Source organism: Tamandua tetradactyla, chromosome 4, assembly GCF_023851605.1.
Source record: "Tamandua tetradactyla isolate mTamTet1 chromosome 4, mTamTet1.pri, whole genome shotgun sequence".
Lineage (NCBI taxonomy): Eukaryota > Metazoa > Chordata > Mammalia > Pilosa > Myrmecophagidae > Tamandua > Tamandua tetradactyla.
In genome coordinates this window covers 85,654,009-85,676,450 of record NC_135330.1, presented here as the reverse complement: position 1 = coordinate 85,676,450, position 22,442 = coordinate 85,654,009, and the positions used below count along the sequence as shown (strand labels likewise).

Here is a 22,442-nt window from a genome sequence, read left to right as displayed (position 1 = left end):
AAGCCTATAAGCAGAAGCTGCAGAGGATCTAAACAGACAGTCCTTCCCTCCCTCCCTCCCTCTCTAATTTACTTTCCTTTCCCCATTAGGGAGCAAACAATGTGAAAAAGCCACAAACTGATGGTTCCAGCCCCCCCATGTGAAAAAAAAACATCAAACACAGAAGAGTGGGAGCATTAGATTTCTAGAGTTATGGCAACATAATACTCAGAATGTCAAGTTCTCAACAAAAATTGACACCCAAGAAAACAGGAAAGTATGGGTCATTCTCAGGAAAAAATAATCTGACAGAAACCATCCCTGAGGAAGCTCTTACACTGGATCTATTAGTCAAAGATATTCTATCAACTGTCATAACTATGTTCAATGAAATAAAGGAAACCATGGGAGAAGAACTAAAGGAAAACAGGAAAATGTCATCTGGGTGAAATAGAGAAAAATTTAAAAAAGGAAAAGAACAGAAATTCTGAAGCTGAAATTAATAATTGAAATGAAAAATTCACCAAAGGAATTTACTAGCACATTTGAACAGAGAGAAAGAAGGAGTCACAAATGTGAAGACAGGAAAATTGAAATTGTCCAGAGTGAGGAGTAGAAAGAAAAATGAATAAAGAAAAGTGAACAGAGCCTGAGGGACTTGTGTACACCATCAAGTGTACTAATATATGTGTCATAGTCTCTGAAGGACAAGAGAGAAAGGGACAGAAAAAGAATTTGAAGAAATAATGGTGGACAACTCCCTAAATCTGATGAAAGACATGAATATACACATTCAACAAGCTCAATAAACCCCAATCAGGATAAACTCAAATACATCTACATTTAGACACTTTGTAATGAAATTGTCAAAATCCAGAGAAAGAGAGAGGAGAGGGGGAAGAGAATATTTTGAAAGCACTGAGAGAGAGAGAGAATATTTTCAAAGTTTAGCAAGAGAGAGATGCAATGATTCACCTACAAGGGATCCTGAAGAAGATTAGCAGTCTATTTCTCATCAGACACCATGGAGCCTAGAAGGCAGTGGAATGACATATTTAAAGTCTTTAAAGAAAAAAAAAAACCCTACTGACCAAGAATTCTGTATCCAGAAAAATATCCTTCAAGATTGAAAGACAAATTAAGAAATGTGTAGAAAACAAAAGCTGAGTTTATTGCCAGAAGACCTGCTCTATAAGAAATATAACGGGTCTCTTTCAGGTAGAAATAAAAGGACAGGAGGGGGCAGTATGATGGTGGCTCAGTGGCAGAATTCTCCCCTGCCATGCCAGAGACCTGGGTTCGATTCCCAGTGCCTGCCCATGTTTTTAAAAGAAAAAAAGGACAGGAGGCAGCAACTCAAAGCCATAAGAACAAATAAAGAACAATGGTAAATAAAGAGCAAAGGTTAGCTACATAGGTAAATATAAAATCCTGTCCTACTGTGCTTTGGGTTTGTAACTTTTTTTTTCCCTTTTATGACTCAAAAGGCAAATGCATAAACCAAGAATTAAAATCTATGTCAATTTACATACAATGTATAAAGATATAATCTTTGACTATACCATTATAAAAAGGGAGTGGCAGAGATTGTATCAATAGAGTACTTCATGTACTCCTGCAATTAAATTGCTATTAGACAAACTAGGTTGTTATTAGCTTGAGATGTTAATTACAAAAGTGACCACTAAGAAAATAAGTAGGAAATAGAGAGAAAAGGAAAGAAGAAGGGAATCAAAATGGTACACTACAAAAACACTAAATACAATAAAGGTAGTAATGGAGTAGTTGGAAAATACAAGACATAGAGAAAAACAAATGGCTAAAGTAAAGTAAATCCTTATCACTTATTACTTTAAATGTAAATAGATTAAACTCTCCTATTAAAAAGCAGAGATTGGAAGACTGGATGAAAATAAAAGCACAATCCATCTATGTGCTATCTGCAAGAGAATCACTTTATATGCAAAGATGTTGAAAGTAAAAGAATGGGAAAGATATTTCACACAAATAGTAAGAAAAAACAGAGCTGGGAGAACTACATTATTGCCTGAGAAAATAGACTTTAAGTAAAAAAAAAAAGTGCACTGGTTTGAAAGGATGTATGAACCTTAGAAAATCATGTTTTAATCTAAATCCCATTTCATAAAGGCAGGATAATCCCCATTCAATACGTATGTTTGAAACTATAATCAGAGCATCTCCCTAAAGATGTGATTTAATCAAGAGTGGTTGTTAAGCTGGATTAGGTGATGACATATCTCCGCCCATTTGGGTGGGCCTTGATAAGTTTGTGGAGTCCTATAAAAGAAGAAACATTTTGGAGAATAAGAGATTCAGAGAGAGCAGAGCAGGATGACATAGCCACAAGAAGCAGAGTCCACCAGCCAGCAACCTTTGTAGATGAAGAAGGAACATGCCTCCCGGGGAGCTTCCTGAAACAGGAAGCCAGGAGAAGAAGCTAGCAGATGATGCTGTGTTCGCCATGTGCCATTCCAGATGAGACAGGAACTCTGACTGTGTTCACCATGTGCCCCTCCACTTGTAAAAGAAACCCAGAACTTCATTGGCCTTCTTGAACCAGGGTATCATTCCCCAGATGCCTTTGATTGGACATTTCTATAGACTTGTAGAATTGGGACATTTTCTCAGCCTTAGAACTGTAAACTAGCAACTTATTAAATTTCCCTTTTTAAAAGCCATTCCCTTTCTGGTATATTGCATTCTGGCAGCTAGCAAACTAGAACAAAAAATTTACATGATGCAAAAAGGACACTATATATTGATCCAATCCAGAAAGAAGATAAAATAATTATGAATATATTCAGACCTGTGGTGGTTTGGAGCTATGTAACCCAGAAAAATGTTTTTTAAAAAGTTAATCCAAAGACTGCATGTGAGGGCAGGGCCAAGACAGTGGCTTAATGAGGAGTGGAATTTAGTTCGTCCTCCAGAGCAGCTAGTAAATAGCCAGGAACAGTACAGAACAACTGCTGGGGCCACGTGAGTGACTGTCCAGCTCATCCAGCGTACCCCAGTCTGGATGAGCTGGACCAGCTGCGAGCCCATCCAGATCCGTGAGCTCCCCAAGCTGCAGCAACCAGCGCCTCTCTCAGACAGGCTGCTCCCAGAGAGGAAAGGAAAGAGATTTTACTAGCAGCAGGGGCTGAGCACAACCAAGCTCCAATTGTGGAATTAATTACCAAATTCTGACTACTACTAATAGGCCCCCACTCAGCTGAACTGTGAGTAAAAGCTGAGGTTGCTGGGTTTTGCCCTGGTGCAGAGGGGACAGGGATGATGGAAAAAGAAAAAAGAAACAGGTTTTTTTTTTATCAGATAGCACATAATACTTAAAAGGGTCTGGGCCCTGAAGGAAAGGAGTGGACACATAGGACCTGCCATACACAAAGCAACATACCCACTCAGCTCTTGATTGGTGAACCTGAGGAATGGGGGTCCTGTTCTGAAAAGGATTCTTTGTTTTTTGTGTGTGACTGTGTTTCTACAGCTTGACTACTCTTTGGATACAGTTGCAAGGCTTCTCAGGCTCCAACTGCCCCAGGTATAGGCAGAATTAAGCTTGTTTGAGAGTTTGTCTGGAACCTGTACCTTCCCCAGGAGAGGAGTGGGGCCCAATCAGGTGGAATCCCTCCCTCAAGGAATTCAGACTCCAGGGCCTGGAAAACTGAAGCGATTAAATTCAGCCTACAACCTCTCCTCTGTATCAACCATGCCGCTGATGCTGTTTTTGAGGGACCATGCTTTGAGAACCACAGTATACATAGAACAGTACACACATTAGGCTGGGGAAGGATGCTTTTCAGGGAAGGATGTAGTTTGTCTCAGGGTATCCCTAGACTTCTATCCTGACCGTCTTTCCATAACGGGGTTTCTAGTCATTCTCTAAATCATCCAAGGTCCTCACCAGATAAATGCATGAAACATATCTGTACTTAGGTGTTAAATCACCCTTGGCAACTCAAAGAGTTACCCTTTACAAGGAATGCATATTGTGATGGGGTGAAACCTAAAGAATAAAATGCTTAAGAAGGTATTTCAGACATCTGCTAGTGGGTGAAAGGGCTTTGGGAGACATCAAATTTAGAACTGAACTAAGAACCTGGCCAAATCCTCTGCCTGCCCATGAAGCATCCTTGTGCCCCAGTAACCTCTCAGATGATCCCCTGTTTTCTTCCAGGTTCTTTCTCAAATACCTAGTTCAGTTCCCGTTATACAGTAGACACTAAGTAAATATATATTAAATGTATGTACGTGTGTAGGTATGAGTGGATGGGTACTGGACAAAAATGATTAGTAATGCACATTCAATGTGCTTTCTCTCCTCTTGCCCATTAAGGGAAGTGCAGTATTGCCTGGAGAAAGAAGTCTCATGGTTCTCCACCTCTTGTTAGAACTAGTGAGTGAGGGTAAACTAACAGGAGAGGAATGGGAGTAAAGGAATTTGTATCAGAGGGACTCAGGCTGGGTTAAAGAAGGAAGAGAAGAGGAGAAGAAGGGAGAGAAGGGAAGGAAGAACCCTATTTTTATGGGAATGTTGGGGGGAGTGTGGTTTGTTACCTGGGAGAGTGAAGGATGATTTCAGGGATGCTGAAGGGTATGACAGAGCTATTGAACAAGAGGAATGGCAAAGGAGATTTATTTTGCAAATATTGATTATGAATTTTATCCTCTTTATTATCATTTTGAGAGAGGAAGAAAAGATTGGACTTGTTTTTAATGTTTTATTATGGTAATAAAATTCACTCAACATTGTGTCTTCAGGGTTGGAAGATGTATCAAAACTTCATTCATTTTTAGGGTTGAAAAGTATCCCATTATAAGTACACATCACATTTTGTTTATCCATTCATTAGTTGATGGACACTCGGGTCATTTCTACCTTTTGGTTATTGTGAATGGTGCTGCTATGAACATTGGTCTACAAGCATCTTTTGTGCTCCTGCTCTCAGCTCTTTTGGGTATATACTTAGGAGTGGAACTGTTGGGGCATACGATAATTCTATGTGCAACTTTTTAAGGAAGCACCAAACTGTTTTCCACAGTGACTGCAACATTTTGCATTCCAACCAGTAATGTGCAAGAGTTCCAGTTGCACCATATTCTCTCCAAAACTAATGTTGTTGTTGTTGTTTAAAATAATAGCCATTGGGCGGGCCATGGTGGCTCAGCAGGTAAGAATGCTTGCCTGCCATGCCCAAGGATGCAGGTTCGATTCCCGGTGCCTGCCCATGTAAAAAAATAAAAATAAAAAAATAATAGCCACGCTACTGGGTATGAAGTTGTATGTCACTGTGGTTTTGATATACATTTCCCTACTGGCTTATGATGTTGAATATCTTTTTAGTTCTTATTGGTCTTTTGTATATTTCTTTGGAGAAGTGTCAATTCAAATCTTTTGCCTGTTCTTAAATTGTCTTTTTGTTATTAGTGAGCTTACTTTTATCATTCATTGCTGGATTTAAGTGCTTTGAACACAATTATCTGAAACTGGAATGAGGGGCTTTGGATTCATTTGAGTTATGGATGGTTAGGTAACATTAATGAATAGACAAATAATATATTCTTAATGTGAATAATTGGGGATAAATGAATAGCAGTAGCACACAGTAGGAAGGCGCTAAGTTGTTATATGAGCTACTTGATTAGTGGTTCTCAAATTGGGGTCCCTGGATCAGCAGCATCAACAACATCTGGGAACTTGTTAGAAATGCAAATTTATGGCCCCAACCCACACCTTTGAATTAGAAACTCCTGGGATGGGGCCAACAGTCTGTATTTTTAAACCCTTTACCCAGGAATTCTGATGCCTGCTGATGTCTGAGAATCACTGATATTACAACCTTACTATGTTCATGGTTCCTCCATTTAAAGGGAACAGTTCAGACTGTACCCAGCCAGGCCCCTCTGAAATTCTTGGGGGGCTTTTGATAAAAGGATAGCTATAGCAAATGTCTTCCTATGCATGAGAATAAATTCTTTTCTAAATATTTCATCATCTGAAAGGTCTATAAAGATAGAAGCATTGTCATCTCAACAAGGAAAACAAGTGTGACGAATACTGAAAGGGGAAGAAGAAAAATACGTGAATCAGTCACACTGAAAAACTGCATCAGCATCTCTGCCACGGCTGGGACACTAAGCCTGGAAAAGTGACTTAGTTGGGGTCTGTGTAATGGGGTCAGTGGTTCCAGGTATACTCTACCTCTAATGTCACTGGCATCACAATCATGCTTATTCTTTTGCCTTTTAACTGGCTTTTTTTTTTTGTCTTATGACAATAACTTAGTAAGGTATGACCTTTATTGTTTTTCATTCATCAGTACCAGAAGTTTTTTCTTTAAATAGCAATTTTTTCCCAAGTATAAAAATGTTACCTGTTTAAGGTAGAAATTTGTTTTAAACAATGAAAGATATCCCAAATAATAAAATTAAATAACCTATCAGTACTCCCGCAATACAGAGATATCCACTGTTAATATTTTAGGAAATAATACATGTATATATCTTGTTGTTTTGTTTCCTGTTTCTCCCCATTATATTATGAACTTTTACCTATGTCTTTCAATATTCTTTGAAAATATGATATTTAGGTACAGCAGAAATTTTTTATGTGTGTGACAAATATGCTATAATTTACTTACCCATTTCTTCCCTAATGTTTGCTTTCTTTCTATTAAAACTTGATTATCACAAATATCTTTATAAATGATAGTCTAAGCATTTAATTATTTCCTTAGTTTAGAAGCACTGAATGGAGATTTTTAAGGAAAAGGATATGGCATTTTAAAGACCTTTGACTGTATTATCAAATTGCTTCACAAAAGAGTTATATCAACTTTATACTCTCATTTCAACCTGGTAACAGAATATGAGAGTGTCTATTTTATGTCTTGCAAATACTGGATTCTTCTTTTGTGAATCATTTATGATTTTTGCCTCTCCAACCCCGTTAGGAATGTTTGTGGTTATTATTGATCTGTAAGACCTCTGTACATATTGTCTTTAACCTTGTGTTATATAGAACACTAATTCTTTCCTTGCCTTTTGCCTGCTTTTTCATTTTGTCTATGGTATATTTTGAGCTGACATGTTTTTGCAGTTAGGTATGTTTATCATTGCCTTCTACATCCTAAAATGAAATAAAAATTCAAATGTCTTTTCTTTTAGTTGATTTTTATTTCATTTTTAATATTTAGCTCTTTATTTTACCTGGGATTTATTTTCATTAATTAAGACAGACTTTATTTTCCAATGATGACTGAAACCTTACCTCCCATTTTATATGCTTTTTTGTGGTGTTACTTGGCCACTTTTTTGTTAAGAGATGGATCGATTCCTCTATCTTTTTTGAGGCCCTGAGACTGCTTTGACCAATAATACATGACAGAAGTGGTGCTGTGCCTGGTACAGGCCTGAGGTCCTTATCGGCTTGGAAGCTTTCTTGTTCTGCCTTTGGGAAGCCAGCCACCATGTTGTGAGAAACCCAGGCCATGCGGTGTGTCCATGTGCAGGTGTTCCAGTTAATAGCCCAGCGCCAACCATCAGCACGTGTGGTCAACCGTCAGCACATGTGGGAGCCATCTGCGCTATCCTCCCCAGAGCCACTTTTAGATGACTGCAGCCTTAGCTGACCTCTGACTGCAATGCATGAGGAGACCCCAAGTGAGAAGTAAGCAGCTGAGTCCAGTCAACTCCCAGAAGCACAAGAGATAATAATAAATTTTTGTCTTGAGGATCCTAAGTTTTGGGGTGGTTTGTTATGCAGTAATAATCAGAAAATACCTGACATGAACTAGGGTTTAACGTTTATCTTTTTCTCTGCACAGTGAACAGTTGTCTTGCTACCATTTAACAATCCCCTTTCCCCACTCATTTGTGATGCCATTGTTTTATGTTTCTGTTGTTTCTTTGTTCAGTCTTCTTTCTATGTTCCACAGTTCTTTATTTTCATGTCTTTATAACATTTCTAGTCTCTTTTTCAAAGCTCCTTTTAACTGTTAGTACTAGTTTATTATTCCTCATGAACTTTGGAGTCCTTTTATCAAGGTAGATGGGGAGCTCACTACACCTTTGCACTGAACCAGTGGCTTTCTCCCTGGGGCGGTGGTGGTGGCAGCATTTGGCAATCTCTGGACCAGTCTTGGTTGTCATGACTGGGGTAGGGATGATACTGACATTTGCTGGGTAGAGGCCAGTGATGCTACTAAGCATCTCACAAGGCACAGCACATTATTCTCTCCCCGACCCCTGCAGCAATGAATTATTAAACTAAATGTAAGTAATGTCAAGGTTGAGAAACCCTGCATTAAAGCTATAAAGTAGTTTTGAAAAATCAGCATCCTTACTATATTTAGTCTTCTCACCCAGGAACGTGTATATCTCTACATTTTTTTCAAATTTTACTTAATGTATCTCAGAAAAAAAGATGATAGTTTTCCTCATATCATATCATAGGTAATTTTTATTTTTATTTTATTTTATTTTTATTTTAAAAAAATTTCCATTATATTTTCAAATTCTAGTTGATAGTAAATAAGAAACTTATTTGCCATTTTATATTGTCTTTACACTTGGTTGAATTTTCTTTTCATATATAATTTTTAGTAGATTCTTTTGAATTTATAGGTAGAAAGAATTCCTGAAATTTAACTTGGTGAAAAGGAAAGGGAGTAAACTCGATGTTTACTCAGAAAAATGTTTGAACTGGTAGGGACTTGAGAGATTCTTTAATCCCTTACCTTCATTTTAGTGATGATATCTCTGAGAGGTCAAAGAAGTTAATTTACCTGCCTCAGTGTAATGTAGTTAATTAGCACAGGAGCCTAGAATGGAAAGAAGCACCAAAAATTGCCTTTGCAGGAGGGCAGTGAAAATTCTTGATATTTGCATAAAACATGTAAAATGACACTGTGCTTGGCCTTTTGGGATAGTAGAAAGAGTTGGGAATGACCTTCGAATTTTCTCTTCCAGTTTCCCCCACTTCATTCACTACAATATTGCGGCACCCTCTCCTTGTGTTCTAGGGACAAGAACTTTCTGCTTCACGGTGTTCCCAGCCACTTCTGTTGGAAACTTCTTCTCTAGTTTAGCTGTATTTTGCCTTCTTAAGGATCCCATGTCCTTTATGGCTGAATGGCACTGGAGGAAGCAGTGCTTTCTCCAGCTGCTGAAGTGGCAACTTAAAGAGGTTTGAACGGTAGTAGAAAATAATTGCATTCCTTGTGGGTTGATTTAGGTGAGATATGAAGTTGGGACAGTTTGAGGTTCTGGATTACAAGTGTACAATACCTGTGACCTGGGCATCCTATAAATATGGTTGAATAGAATTGAATTTTATTTGTGGTTTTTGTATTTGTTCTTTTTTTTCTGAGAGGTCTATAGATAAGAGTTCTGTTCAAGGAGGGATGAGAGTCTTAACCCCAAATGCCCCTCTTTCTGTCCCCTTCTGAAGGTTCTCCTTTCCTTGGGGCCTTCAACAGAGGTCTCACCCCATCCCCTGCTGTGGAGGGTGTGAGCAAGTTTAAACAGAAACAGATGATTCTTATGCTTCATTGCCAGGTGAGGCATGGAAATGCCCATGGCACAGGGACTCCATCCAAACTCATTGACATAATGAAGAACCTTTCATTATTTCAGACTCCTGAAGGCCAAATTTTTCTTCTGAACAAAGACAAAGAAAGGCCACAGTGCAAAGGAATTCCCTCAGTGCATAATTGCTAATTGGACAATTGTTCTGCAATTATTATTATGCCAGGAAGTAAGTATCCTTATAGCCTTACTCACTCCTTGTAAACTTTGAGATGGAAATCTTTTAAAAAATTATGCTGTTGGGCGGGCCGCGGTGGCTCAGCGGGCAAGGTGCTTGCCTGCTATGCCGGAGGACCTCGGTTCGATTCCCGGCCCAAGCCCATGTAACAAGAAACGGAAAAAACAGAGTACGGTAAGGCGAGAGGATGTTTGAAGATGTTTCCCTTTCTTCCTTCCTTCCTTCCTTCTATCCTTCCTTCCTTCTCTCTGTCTTTAAAAAAAAAAAAAAAAAAAAAAATTATGCTGTTAAATTTGAGATGCAGAAATTGGATTTTTTTCTGCTTTTCTTAATGAGGTGCTTGCTGTTTCTTAGGAGCCTGAGTGTCGGTGCTATGGCAAATTTAAATTTGGCACATAAATAAGCAGGCATGAGTTCTACTAAAATTTATGGCTGCCCAAGCTTTAAGGAGATTTGAGCAAACTCACACTGCCACTCTTCTTTAAAATGCTGAAGGAAAACAGTCTCATTTCATACATTTTGTCTGCTCTGGAAGAATGATGGCTTTGTATGCTCTTGGTTTGTAGACAATACAGAAAGAAGAATCTGTCTGTGGGCGTTTTCAGATGTAATTTTTGGACTGATGGAATTGGTCTTCAGGCACTGCTGTAGTGAGTCCCTGTGCCTCTCTTCATCCCTCACCCCTCCACTGCACTTCCCCCTTTTCTTGTCCAGCTCTTTATCTTTCTCTGATCACCCGTGCCCCAAACCCAGCCCTCATGGTGTGTAAGGAGTCCACCACCTACCATCTTCACTCTATTTTGAGTGAAAAGACAGTTTTACCTGTGTCCGAGGTATCTGCACCATCACGCATCATTTATGACAGATAGCCCGATAGAAACTGTGGGGTATGGTAGCAAGTGGAGTGTGTTGGGGACCCTCTACTTGGAGCTTTGGTCCTGACTCTGCCAATAACTAGCTCTGCAACCTGGGAAAGTCACTTCACCTCTCTGGACCTGAGTTGTGTCATCTATAAAATAAGGTGGTTTGGAAAATGATTTCTAATACTATTTCTTAGTTTAGAGGCTATGAATTTATAGCATGGGTGGGAGCAGGGACACATTCATCTTTTTCTCATGAGGGAAGCCCCTCAAATTACTCCATCATCTTTCTGGTTTAAAGGTAGTGTTTTAGATTTTGAGAGATTAAAGGTTTTCAGATGTGATCTGCTTGTGGTTTGGGGCTAAATGGTATGCTATGATCTGGTGAGATGAGATTATCTCATTCAGTCTTCAGAAAGCCCCAAGATAGGCCTGCCAAGGGAGGCTTACTTTAAGTGATTTGGCCAACGTCGTACAACTCCATAGCCACAGACCAAACTTGGCCTCCTGAACTTGTGACTTTACTCTGGCTTGGAGGCCTCTCTTCCCTACCACTGACCTTGCCCACCCCACATCCATATCTCTCTCCTCCTTATGTTAATGTTTTTATTGGATGGCGAAAGCAGGGAGTAGCTCATAGCTGCTTGTCTGGGAACAGTGGGTGGCTGCTTAGACTCTGCTTTAAGGTTAGTGCAGTGTTGTAAATGCAGTCTTGGGCTCCTGAGGCAGAAGCTCACAAAAGTCCTCCTTTGGGCTTTATTTACATTGTTTTAGGATAGCTGATCATCAGTAAAAGTGGCCCTATAAAATATAGGGCATGTGCAGGAAATAGATTGCCCTTCAGGATATTTTGTGTTTACTTCTTGTTGCATCTGATACACACTTGGCCTTGTGCTCGGCTGTGTGTGTAAGAGTTTGTTTGTTATCAGGATCTAACATGGATCCTGATGAATTGTGCATACTCAAGAATTATTTATTATATGAATGAATGACTAAATGACAGTTACATAATCATTTTTATAAGATTTATGTGTTTTCACATCTTGTTCCTGAATAGCATCATCATCATTTTCATCACTGAAATTATGCCATACCCACCTCAGTGTTCCAGCAGTTCTTACCTTATGTTACTAGCTATTGACTTGTACCATAATTCTCTTGATCTCTGTACCAGTGTTCTTACCACGCAGTTTAACTATTGAATGAACAAGTGAATTGGCAGCTAAATACCAAAAATTCTTGAAAGGCAGAGGAATTGAAGAGGGATTATCTGTAAAGGTTAGTGTTAGCTCGGGGTAACAGGGAAGGTCACCATGACTCGAGCTGTGTAAAATGTGCCGCCCCTTCTAGACATCACCTAACCCCCTTGCTTAAAAACCGCCCGCACCAGGACCCAGGGGCGAGCTCACAACTCCCTACCTGGGGTTCTGTGAGCTCTGCCCGGGAGCCCAGGAATAAACTCACTCAGTCTAAGGTTTCTTGGTCTGCCTCTTCTCTCTTTCGCCTCCTAAACCTTACAGTTACATAATGCCATCCATTCATACTTGCATGCATGATACCACTTATAGTACCTAAACAGAACAAATTAAGATATTGTTCCTGACTTTTTTGCTTAAATATGAGAACTGAGATGTTGGATGCTGTGGGTAAGTATTTGTTCCAGCTCTGGGAGAAGAATCTGTTTCCAATTGTCCTGCCTTGTCTCCAATTGTAGTATTTTGTCCAGACGTGTGGAGGGTGGTGGTTAAGAGTGAACGAGCTTAATGTACATCTGAGCACCTGTTTTGGAGCAGAATTCCTGGGCTGAAATCCTCACTCTTAGAAAGTTACTATCTTTTCTGAACCCCAGGTTTCCTCCCCTGTGAAATGAGATGGTAACAGTTGTACTCCTCTTGTGGGGTTGTTATTCAGACTGAGTTACATAATCCATGTATAGAGCCAAACTCCCTGGATCAAGTGAGCTTTCTATTAATATTGGTTCTCATTTTATTTTTAATCTATGCATTAGTAGTAGTAGTAGTAGCAGATGTGTAAATTCTTGGTGAGGAAATACAATCACCATGTTGAGAGCTAGGTAACCTTTATAGCTCCTTTGTGGTCCTAATGAATAGCTAAGGAAAGGAAGTAAAGAGAGACATTTGTTATGACTGTGTTTCCATGGAGGGCTTCATGGAAAAAGTAACAAGTCAAATTGTTTGGAAGGGCTGGTCGGTAGGCAGGAGCTGTGAGTGTGGTGAGGCACGCAGTCTGCCTGGTGGGAAGGGGGTGAAGTGAACAGGTTAGAAATGGCCTGGGCAAAAAAGGAGGAGCCTTCACCACCCCCAGCTCCAGGCCTCCCAGCAATCTCCCAGTTCTAAATAATCAAAGACTTTTTTCTTTTAGTTCTTTCCACACTTGCCTGTGGAAAGAGGCACTGTATTTTAAGGTGCTACAGGTGTGATATGAGATCCTCTGTCTGTAGACCTCTCTGGAGTGTCTGCTGTGTGCAGGACCCCATGGCCTGGAAACTCTGGGGTTTGGGGTAGGCAAAGAAGGCAAAGAAGATACACTCCCTGTTCTCACAGACCTGCCAGTTAAGGGGGAAAGAGTAAGCTATATGTGAAGCTAATCCAAGGTAGGAAGTGATCAATAACACAAGACATGCAGAAATAGCATTATCTGGGGTTTTAGAGGAGGGAGAAAGCACTGTAAGCTTGGGATAGGAGGCAGGAATCTGGAAGGTTTGGTTCAAGGAAGAGGTGGCATTTGAACTGCTCTCTGATGGGGTGAAGGAGTGGGGGGGGGGGGGTCGGGAGGGGTGGTGGTGAGGGGTTCCAGGCTGTCTGGAGTGTAGACTGTGTGGCAGTGGGGAATTAAGGCTGTGGTCAGACCTTGTGTAAATGTCGCAAAGAAACTGATGTACCCAGATCTCTTCCAGGACCAGTGATAATTAGGAAGAGTTTTCCTGAAGCTGTTTTTGCTGTAATGAGAAAAAAGAGGGAAGGAGAAGAGGGATTGAGACCTAAAGCATTCCAAGTGTTCAACTTAAATGTTAACTCCTTTGTGTGATTAACATCTAACTTATTCTTTCCAATGCAAAAGAAAAAGGGACAGAGAAATATAACACAGTAGTAACCACCTAACTTAAAAAAAAAAGAATCCTGGCTGGTTTATGCTGTTTCCTGTTTTCAATGTAATACATATGTAGCTATTATAAAGATAACCGTGCAAACTGGAACAACAGACTAGATGTACTTTCACAATTTCCTGTGTTCTGCAGAGCTCCCAGGGAGCTATTTTCGAACATATTCCTAGTTTAGCCATTAGAAAACTTTTATGGGTTTTATTTGTATAAACTCAGCAACTAAAATAGTGCTTCCAGAAAGATGGATGAGCTCATTGCTGTCTGCTCTGAACCAGGCAGGTTAGTGACCTGCCAAGCATTGTTGGCGGCAGCCAGGGCAGGCTGACTTCACCCGCAGTTCCACTTGAAGAGAGACATTGTTTCTTCCACCGGGTTTGTCAGATGCTTTCCTCTCCACACACCAGCATGTCTTAGCGGTCCCTGAATGTTCCTGTGTGTACTTTAGGAAACTAAAGAGCAAGTAGCCCTGGAAATGCCTGCAGAGTGCTCTGCACAGCTGTCGGAGGTCCCCAGCAAAGAGCAAGATGTAAACGTCTCTGTGCCCCACACTGTCCACACACAGATACTGCCTAGGGAGGCCCCATGCTGCAGACTGCTTCCTTCTAACCCTTTAAATGTCAATGAGAAACCTGCCCTGCGTGGTGAAAAGAAGTAATAATTAACAGCTCCCAGGGTTTGATGAGTGTGTGGAGAGGCTGGGCGCAGAGCCATGCACGGGAAAGTGACGCGTGCCGCCGCTCGGCTCCAGCTTGACTCGGAACTTCCGTACAGGATGTCCTCAGACAATCTCAAGAAGGAGAGAAAGATGACTATGATGACCCACCAGCCCTCTTCTTGGATCTTCGACAATGAGAGGACATTCATTACCAGGGAACAACTTAATTCTTTGTTGGAGACCTATAACATTTTTTATGAAAACCAGAAAAATCTGCACATTTTATATGGACAGGGGAATGACACGCTGGGGGGAATTTGATGATCTTTATCATATTAGTGAACTGGACAGAACCCAGATTCCAGTGACTGAAGCAAACAACTCCCAGGAAGATTATGTATTTTATCACAGCAGTACACTGAAGCCTTGTGCACGTGAAGAACCAGAGTCTCCAATGCTCTACAGAAGCATGAGTGAAGCAACCCTGTTGAGAAAAAGGAGGAAGCCTCCAATAATGGACAGAAAATACAGACAGAACCATAGAACCTCTATTAATGGACACTTCTATAACCATGAAACATCAATTTTCACTCCAGCCTTTGAATCAGAAGCTAAGGTCAGAATAAACAGTAACATGAGAACTGAAGAAGTAATAAAGCAACTTCTCCAAAAATTTAAGATTGAAAATAGTCCCCAGGATTTTTCTCTTTACATTATTTTTGCAACAGGAGAACGGAGACGACTAAAGAAGACAGACATTCCGCTACTGCACAGACTCCTACAGGACCTTCCAAAAAGAATGCTCGCATTTTCCTCATGGATAAGGATGCAGAAGAAATTAGCAGTGATGTGGCTCAGTACATTAACTCATTTTTCACTCTTGGAATCCATTCTTCAAAGATTAAATGAAGAAGAGAAAAGAGAGATTCAAAGAACAATAACAAAATTCAGAAGAGAAAGAGCTATTATATTGAAATGTCTTCAAAAGAAACAGGTTGTAAAAACAGAGATGACAGTTTAGCATTATAGGCTGCTATTGCTAAAATGCTCCAACAAAGTTAGAGCGACATTACTATTTGATGAGTTCGTAAATTCTATACTGGCGTTCGCACAAATGTCTATGACCTTGACTCTGTAGAAAATTGAATGTCAAAAAAAGTTGCGTCTCTTCGGAGTGATGTAGTTAACTAGGGTTTCCAGATAGACTAAAACGAGCTTGAATTTCATTTCAGTAACTGAAGTAAGCTTGGATACTATGTATTTCAAATATCTTTTACAGCAAACATTCAGTGAACTTTAATTGAAGTGGGATTTTCAGATATCATGCAGTTTAACCTTCTTTTAGCTGGAACTCTGAGGAGAACTGAAACATCATCAACTGACTCTCAGAAATGATTCAGAAGTAAGAGCTGCCAGCTCCTGAAATAAAAAAGTGCATTCTTTCACAGCACCAAGAAATCTAATGGTTTCAGTGTTTTACAGTTCCTTGAAAACCTTAGCATATTTCATAGAATCTAGGACTAACTTTATACAAGTAGGTGACATTTGGCTATCTGTACCATCAAAGCTATCTGTCCTAAGGGAAGGAAAAGATTTTGAATCCTGGTAAGAAATCCAAATTTTAATTTTCTCAACCTGACCCTTTCTCTTTTTCTGTACTGTTCATTTGATGACTCTAAAAAGTATTCATGAAAACTTAAAAAAAATCAGCAAAATTATTTACGTTTTTTTTTTTCAAACAAATATACCACAGAGCCTTAATATATTTTATGAGCTAGAATAGTACTTGGCCCACAATAACTACTTCTTGTTGAATAAATACAATGGATAAAGCGAAACTGTTGTAATTGAAGCCAGGAAGGGTATTCGAAAGGGAATTCTCAGCTTTCCTCTCTCTCAAAGTACTTTCTCAAATCTTTGCAAGTCCACTTAAACCCTTTTGAAAAAAACACTGAGAGAGGAACCGAAGAAGCAGCTCTGTTGCGACAGAGGCCGAGCGGCGAGGCCCACCTCCCTGAAAGAACAGTAACCCACCCCTGTGGCTCATCATCATTTCCTCCGACCTGGCCAAGAAGAAGGCAGCCAAAAAGAAGGAAGCTGCCAAAGCTCGACAGCGGCCTAGAAAGGGGCATGAAGAAAACGGAGATGCTGTCACAGAACCACAGGCGGCAGAGGAGAAAAATGAGGAGGCCAATGGCAGAGAGACAACAGAAGTGGATTTGCTGACCAAGGAGCTAGAGGACTTTGAGATGAAGAAAGCTGCTGCTCGAGCTGTTACTGGTGTCCTAGCCTCTCACCCCAACAGTACTGATGTCCACATTATCAACCTTTCACTCACCTTTCATGGTCAAGAGCTGCTCAGTGACACCAACTGGAATTAAACTCAGGCCGTCGCTATGGTCTTATTGGCTTAAATGGAATTGGAAAGTCTATGCTGCTTTCTGCTGTTGGGAAACGTGAAGTGCCCATCCCTGAGCACATTGACATCTACCATCTGACTCGGGAGATGCCCCCTAGTGACAAGACACCCTTACAGTGTGTGATGGAAGTTGACACAGAGAGGGCCATGCTGGAGAAGGAAGCTGAGCGGCTGGCTCATGAGGATGCAGAATGTGAGAAACTAATGGAGCTATATGAGCGCCTGGAAGAGCTGGATGCTGACAAGGCAGAAATGAAGGCCTCACGAATCTTGCATGGACTGGGTTTCACACCTGCCATGCAGCGCAAGAAGCTAAAAGACTTCAGTGGGGGCTGGAGGATGACGGTTGCTCTTGCCAGAGCCCTCTTTATTCGACCTTTCATGCTGCTGCTGGACGAGCCCACCAACCACGTGGACCTAGATGCTTGTGTGTGGTTGGAAGAAGAACTCAAGACTTTTAAGCGCATCTTGGTCCTCGTCTCCCATTCCCAAGATTTTCTGAATGGTGTTTGTACCAACATCATTCACATGCACAACAAGAAACTGAAGTACTATACGGGTAATTATGATCAGTATGTGTAGACATGACTGGAGCTGGAGGAGAACCAGATGAAGAGGTTTCACTGGGAGCAAGATCAGATAGCTCACATGAAGAACTACATTGCTAGGTTTGGTCATGGCAGTGCCAAGCTGGCCCGGCAGGCCCAGAGCAAAGAAAAAACGCTACAGAAAATGATGGCATCAGGACTGACAGAGAGGGTCGTGAGCGACAAGACACTGTCATTTTATTTCCCACCATGTGGCAAGATCCCTCCACCCGTCATCATGGTGCAAAATGTGAGCTTCAAGTATACAAAAGATGGGCCTTGCATCTACAACAATCTAGAATTTGGTATTGACCTTGATACACGAGTGGCTCTTGTAGGCCCCAATGGAACAGGAAAATCAACTCTTTTGAAGCTGCTAACTGGAGAGCTGCTACCCACAGATGGAATGATATGAAAACACTCTCATGTCAAGATAGGGCGTTACCATCAGCATTTACAAGAGCAGGTGGACTTAGATCTCTCGCCTTTGGAGTACATGATGAAGTGCTACCCTGAGATCAAGGAGAAAGAAGAAATGAGGAAGATCATTGGGCGATATGGTCTCACTGGAAAACAGCAGGTGAGCCCAATCCAGAACCTTTCAGATGGGCAGAAGTGCAGAGTGTGTCTGGCCTGGCTGGCCTGGCAAAACCCCCACATGCTCTTCCTGGATGAGCCTACCAATCACCTAGATATAGAGACCATCGACGCACTGGCAGATGCCATCAATGAGTTTGAGGGTGGCATGATGCTAGTCAGCCATGATTTCAGGCTCATTCAACAGGTTGCACAGGAAATTTGGGTCTGTGAGAAGCAGACAATCACCAAGTGGCCTGGAGACATCCTGGCCTACAAGGAGCACCTCAAGTCCAAGCTGGTGGATGAGGAGCCCCAGCTCACCAAGAGGACCCACAATGTGTGAGCCCTCTGCCCAGGCTTGGGTCAGGAGCTCCATCTGGGGACTGACAGCTGCTACCCTGATCAGCCACCCAGGACAGGACCCTGGGGCTACACTCCTGCATTGCTGCAATATTGCCTTCCCATAGCCTTTCTTCCTGCTCCCCTCAACCTGCCTTAGCTGCACTATGTTATCTTATCTACAGCTGGACAGTACCTGTCCATTTCCTATCCTTCTTCCAGTTATTTTTGTCCATGTCTGGACTCAGTACCTTGCTGATTACCTTACCTGGATAGTGATGCAGCCAGAGGCACCTGAGGGTTAGCCCAAAGGCCCAAGCCCTGGATCTGGCCTGTGAAGGAGCTTAGGATCCCGTTTTCTGGGTTTTGGTGATATTGGAGGAATATCCCTCCATCATCACCATCCCCATTCCTTTCTGCTTCTGGTTTGGAGCTCTAGACCAGGGTGTTAGGCCTGGTCAATTTTTAAATAATTATTTAACAGTGTAACTTCTAGACCTGCGTGACATCTACAAAATGTCTAATAAAGAAAGAAGAAGCCAAAAAAAAAAAAAAAAAAACACTGAGAATGCAAAGATGTCAAAAGTATTGTCTCTGATTTTATTTATTAAAAAGCTTCTATATTAAATTTCAATGAGCAAACATCCTGTGAACATGAAAAATTTAAGCATGAAGGGCTTTTGCTGATGATTGCGTTCACTTCAAGGGGAGTAATGGTAATGGATGGAGCAGAGGTGGACAAAGGGAATTTAGCAGTTGTAGAAATTTGTGTTTGCTGTAAGAAGTTGAAATAGAGGATGATGTTGAGGTTTCTACATTTCGTAGGATATTAACTGCATGATGTTCATTTTGATGAAGGAATCCATGGCTGAAAATGAGTGGTGTCAATGGATTCTGAATGTTAAATTTCAGGTGCTAGGGCAGGGTGACTGGAAAGGCAAGAGGGAAATGGTAAGATGCTTTAATTTGGTATAAAATTTAATGTGTTTGACTCTGGAGATGCCACCCAGCAGACAACCAAAATGGAGAAAGAATAGCAAAGTAGTTTTAGAAAGGCAAATGATCCTCTTTAGAATAAAATAATAAAATAAAATAAAATCCTGTTACATTGATTCTGGCTGGTTTAAATGAGCAGCTTCTGAATTATCCTTCCCTTCTGCTGTGTTTATCTAGAGGACTGGTTAATTTCTTTTACTAGGCTAATCCTGGAACTGAAGTCATAAAAGAAATCCATCTTTAGGTAGGAGAATAGCTGTTTGGGGTGAATTTGTCCAGGGTTCTGTCCTTACTGGAGAAAGACATAATTCACTATTAAGTGAATTATAACTACAGATGCTAATTTAGAAATCAGTATTCCAGACTCAGGTGACTTTGATAAGACTTTTATTCTTTTCAGCCTTATGTATTTGTGAGTGCATTCTTGGGAATATTGCTGCTGGGTAGTGTTGCATGTCAGAGATAAGGGAAGTTTAATTATTAACCCAAAATAGGGGGTAAAGATGGGCAATAGACAGGCTGTGGAATGAGGAAAGGGCCAGTTTGAAACATTTCCAAAAGGTATTTTTGTTGTTTATACTTGTTAATTATTAATATTCATTATTGATGAAAAATGGTTTTGAGTTACATGCCACACATTGTTTAGGAATAAATTATCACATTACTTATCTGAAACTGTAGTAGACATTAAACTGTTAAAAAATAATCAGTATATATTAATTCAGTAAGATTTTCCCCTTCCTTCAACATTGAAGGCAAAAATCCATTAATTTCCTGCACATCAAGAGTTTGTTTAATGAACATGTACTTTCTCCTCCTCTTTAGATAGCTTTTAACACTCAATGGATTTTTAAAAACTAAACTTGACCAAATAGAGTCAATAATTGGAAAGTATCTGCAAATATGAGTACTGTGCTTTGTCTCAAAGTTTCATGCCTTTTTGGATATGCACTCTAGGATTCTCTTCATTTCTTGGAAATGAGCTTTTTAGGAGTTTCTACATTTTGTAGTTTATCATTTAGGTTTAAATGCAGAATATTCTGTTTAAGTTCCAGTGGACAGGTATGCCCGTGATTGAAGATTGCTTTGGGAGTCAGATCTGGTTGATGCTCATGTTGATAGAGAGAGGGACTGAGAGAGAGAGAGGGATTGAGAGAGAGAGAGAATGAGGGAAAAGGAAGGAATGAGAAGAGAGGGATTGAGAGAGTGGGGTTCAGAGAGAGAAAAGAGAGAGGCATTGAGAAAAAGAGAGAGATTGAGAGAGAGAGATTGAGATTGGACTGGGAATTGGTGTGGTTTAGCAACCTTGTTCTCTGAGTCAGGCTGTAAAAGTCTATGTTGTTTATGCTTTTGGCACTGTGGGTATTTTGAACATTATTAGATCCATGTTAGCCTCAGCTGTAATATATGTTAGATTTCTTATGGGCTGTACTCATTTTCTAACTGTAGACTGTGCCTTTCTGAGATAGCAGCAATTTTACACTAAGATGCTAGTCATATTATTGATTACCTAATAGTTGTTTGATTGCAGAAAGTTCACACACACAGTTAAGCCACTTCTGGCATTCGTTTTGCATTTGCCTGGGTGGCTCCCAGAGGTAACCTGGTGTTGAGTAGGGGGAGGTTGTAATAGTGGCTTGCAGACCTTGCCTAAGGCAGGTGAGTAGACTGATCCTGGGTCAGTTCATTGTCTCTGTCTTCTGAAGGACTTGCCCATACACAGCCTGGTGTTTGATCTCTGAGCAGTTGATTCACCAATCTACAGAGCCCCAGTCTAAAACCACAGATTCTCTAGGGGTATCTGTGAGGATTGCCTTGCTGTTATGAAGGTTATGGTTTCTACGCCTTGCTTTCAATGGGCTCCCTTTCCTTTGGGAAGAAAAATTCTTCAATGGTGAAAAATGAAAGAACACTTTCATTTTTGAAGCAAGCTGGCAGTGATTGGCTTTTCCAGAGAAGATTATTGGTGAAGACAGTTATGAAGAATAAGTAACTCTTTTAAGTGAACAACATGTTCTTGCTTAACTATTTCCCGGGACAATTCTAAAGAAATATAATACAGGTAAGTTTTATTATGTTCTCATTGTGAGTTAAGTTCATGAGAAATAAAAATAGGATTACAATCATAGAGGAGGAAATGCATTTTCATACCAGTGGCTTGCATTTTACATCTCATGAATTCTAACCATTTATAAAATTATCTGGTTTCTTGCCCCTACACATGGTTGATTTTTTTCCCTCTCTTTTTTTCCATCTAGAGAACTTTGAATTATTTTTATTCATTAGTGAAAAATGTATTACAGCTTTATTTCCTTTTATTAATAGTTCCTTCTTGCCTTTAACCACCTCTCTGACTTTTTGGCATGTGAAATCCAATGAGCTCATGCTTAATCATGTATAAACAACCATCTAATTATATGGTTTTGGGTTTTCATTTGACCGACTAAACAAAAATGACACAGAAAAGAGACCTGACAACCTCCCCATCTTCAGATACTTGGCTTTTCTCTCCTCTAGCCCTTCGTGCATTTAGTAAAATGCTTGTTATAACTTATAAAAAAAATCAGTTTGCGTTTGCCAAGTCACTGAGGTAAATTGTTCTTTTTAAGGCTACATGTCAAAAAACAAGTCAGTTGAACTGAATTATATGTCGTCCTTTCAAATTCTGTTCTTTCCTCCCAGGTTGGAGGTGTTCTAAGGCATTCCTCCTGCCGCTGGTGTCAGGTGACAGAGGAACACTGAGGGGCACGGTTTCTCAACCCCTGTCCCCTTGCCTTCTCCCCTGCGGTGCAACAACACCTCTTCCAGTTGCCATATCTTCCCATCCTCCCCAAACCACTTTGAGTGACACATTTTTGAAAGAAAGTAGTGGGAAAATCACTCCAAACAACGGTGTTTGCTGTGCTTAAACAGGAAGGAGGAGGTCGTCAGTTCCCTTTTCTTTCTCACAGGCCCTAGAATTCCAAATACAGAGGAAAATCTCTTCTGAATGCTTTAGATGGTTTCAGCATAAAGGGAAGGAGGAGAAGGAAGTGTTTGTGTGTAGGGGGGGTAGATGCTTCCTCTAACTTTTTTCTGGATATTTCTCAAGGACGATATTTCATACAGTAGGTTTGG

The 22,442-nt window shown here is 40.5% G+C and overlaps 2 pseudogenes; both read left to right on the top strand.

Moving 5' to 3' along the window:
- Positions 1-14,399: 14,399 nt before the first annotated feature.
- Positions 14,400-15,546, top strand: LOC143681168 (ras association domain-containing protein 6 pseudogene; annotated as a pseudogene).
- An 877-nt stretch (positions 15,547-16,423) lies between these two features.
- On the top strand, positions 16,424-18,830 carry LOC143680326 (ATP-binding cassette sub-family F member 2 pseudogene; annotated as a pseudogene).
- Positions 18,831-22,442: the final 3,612 nt, after the last annotated feature.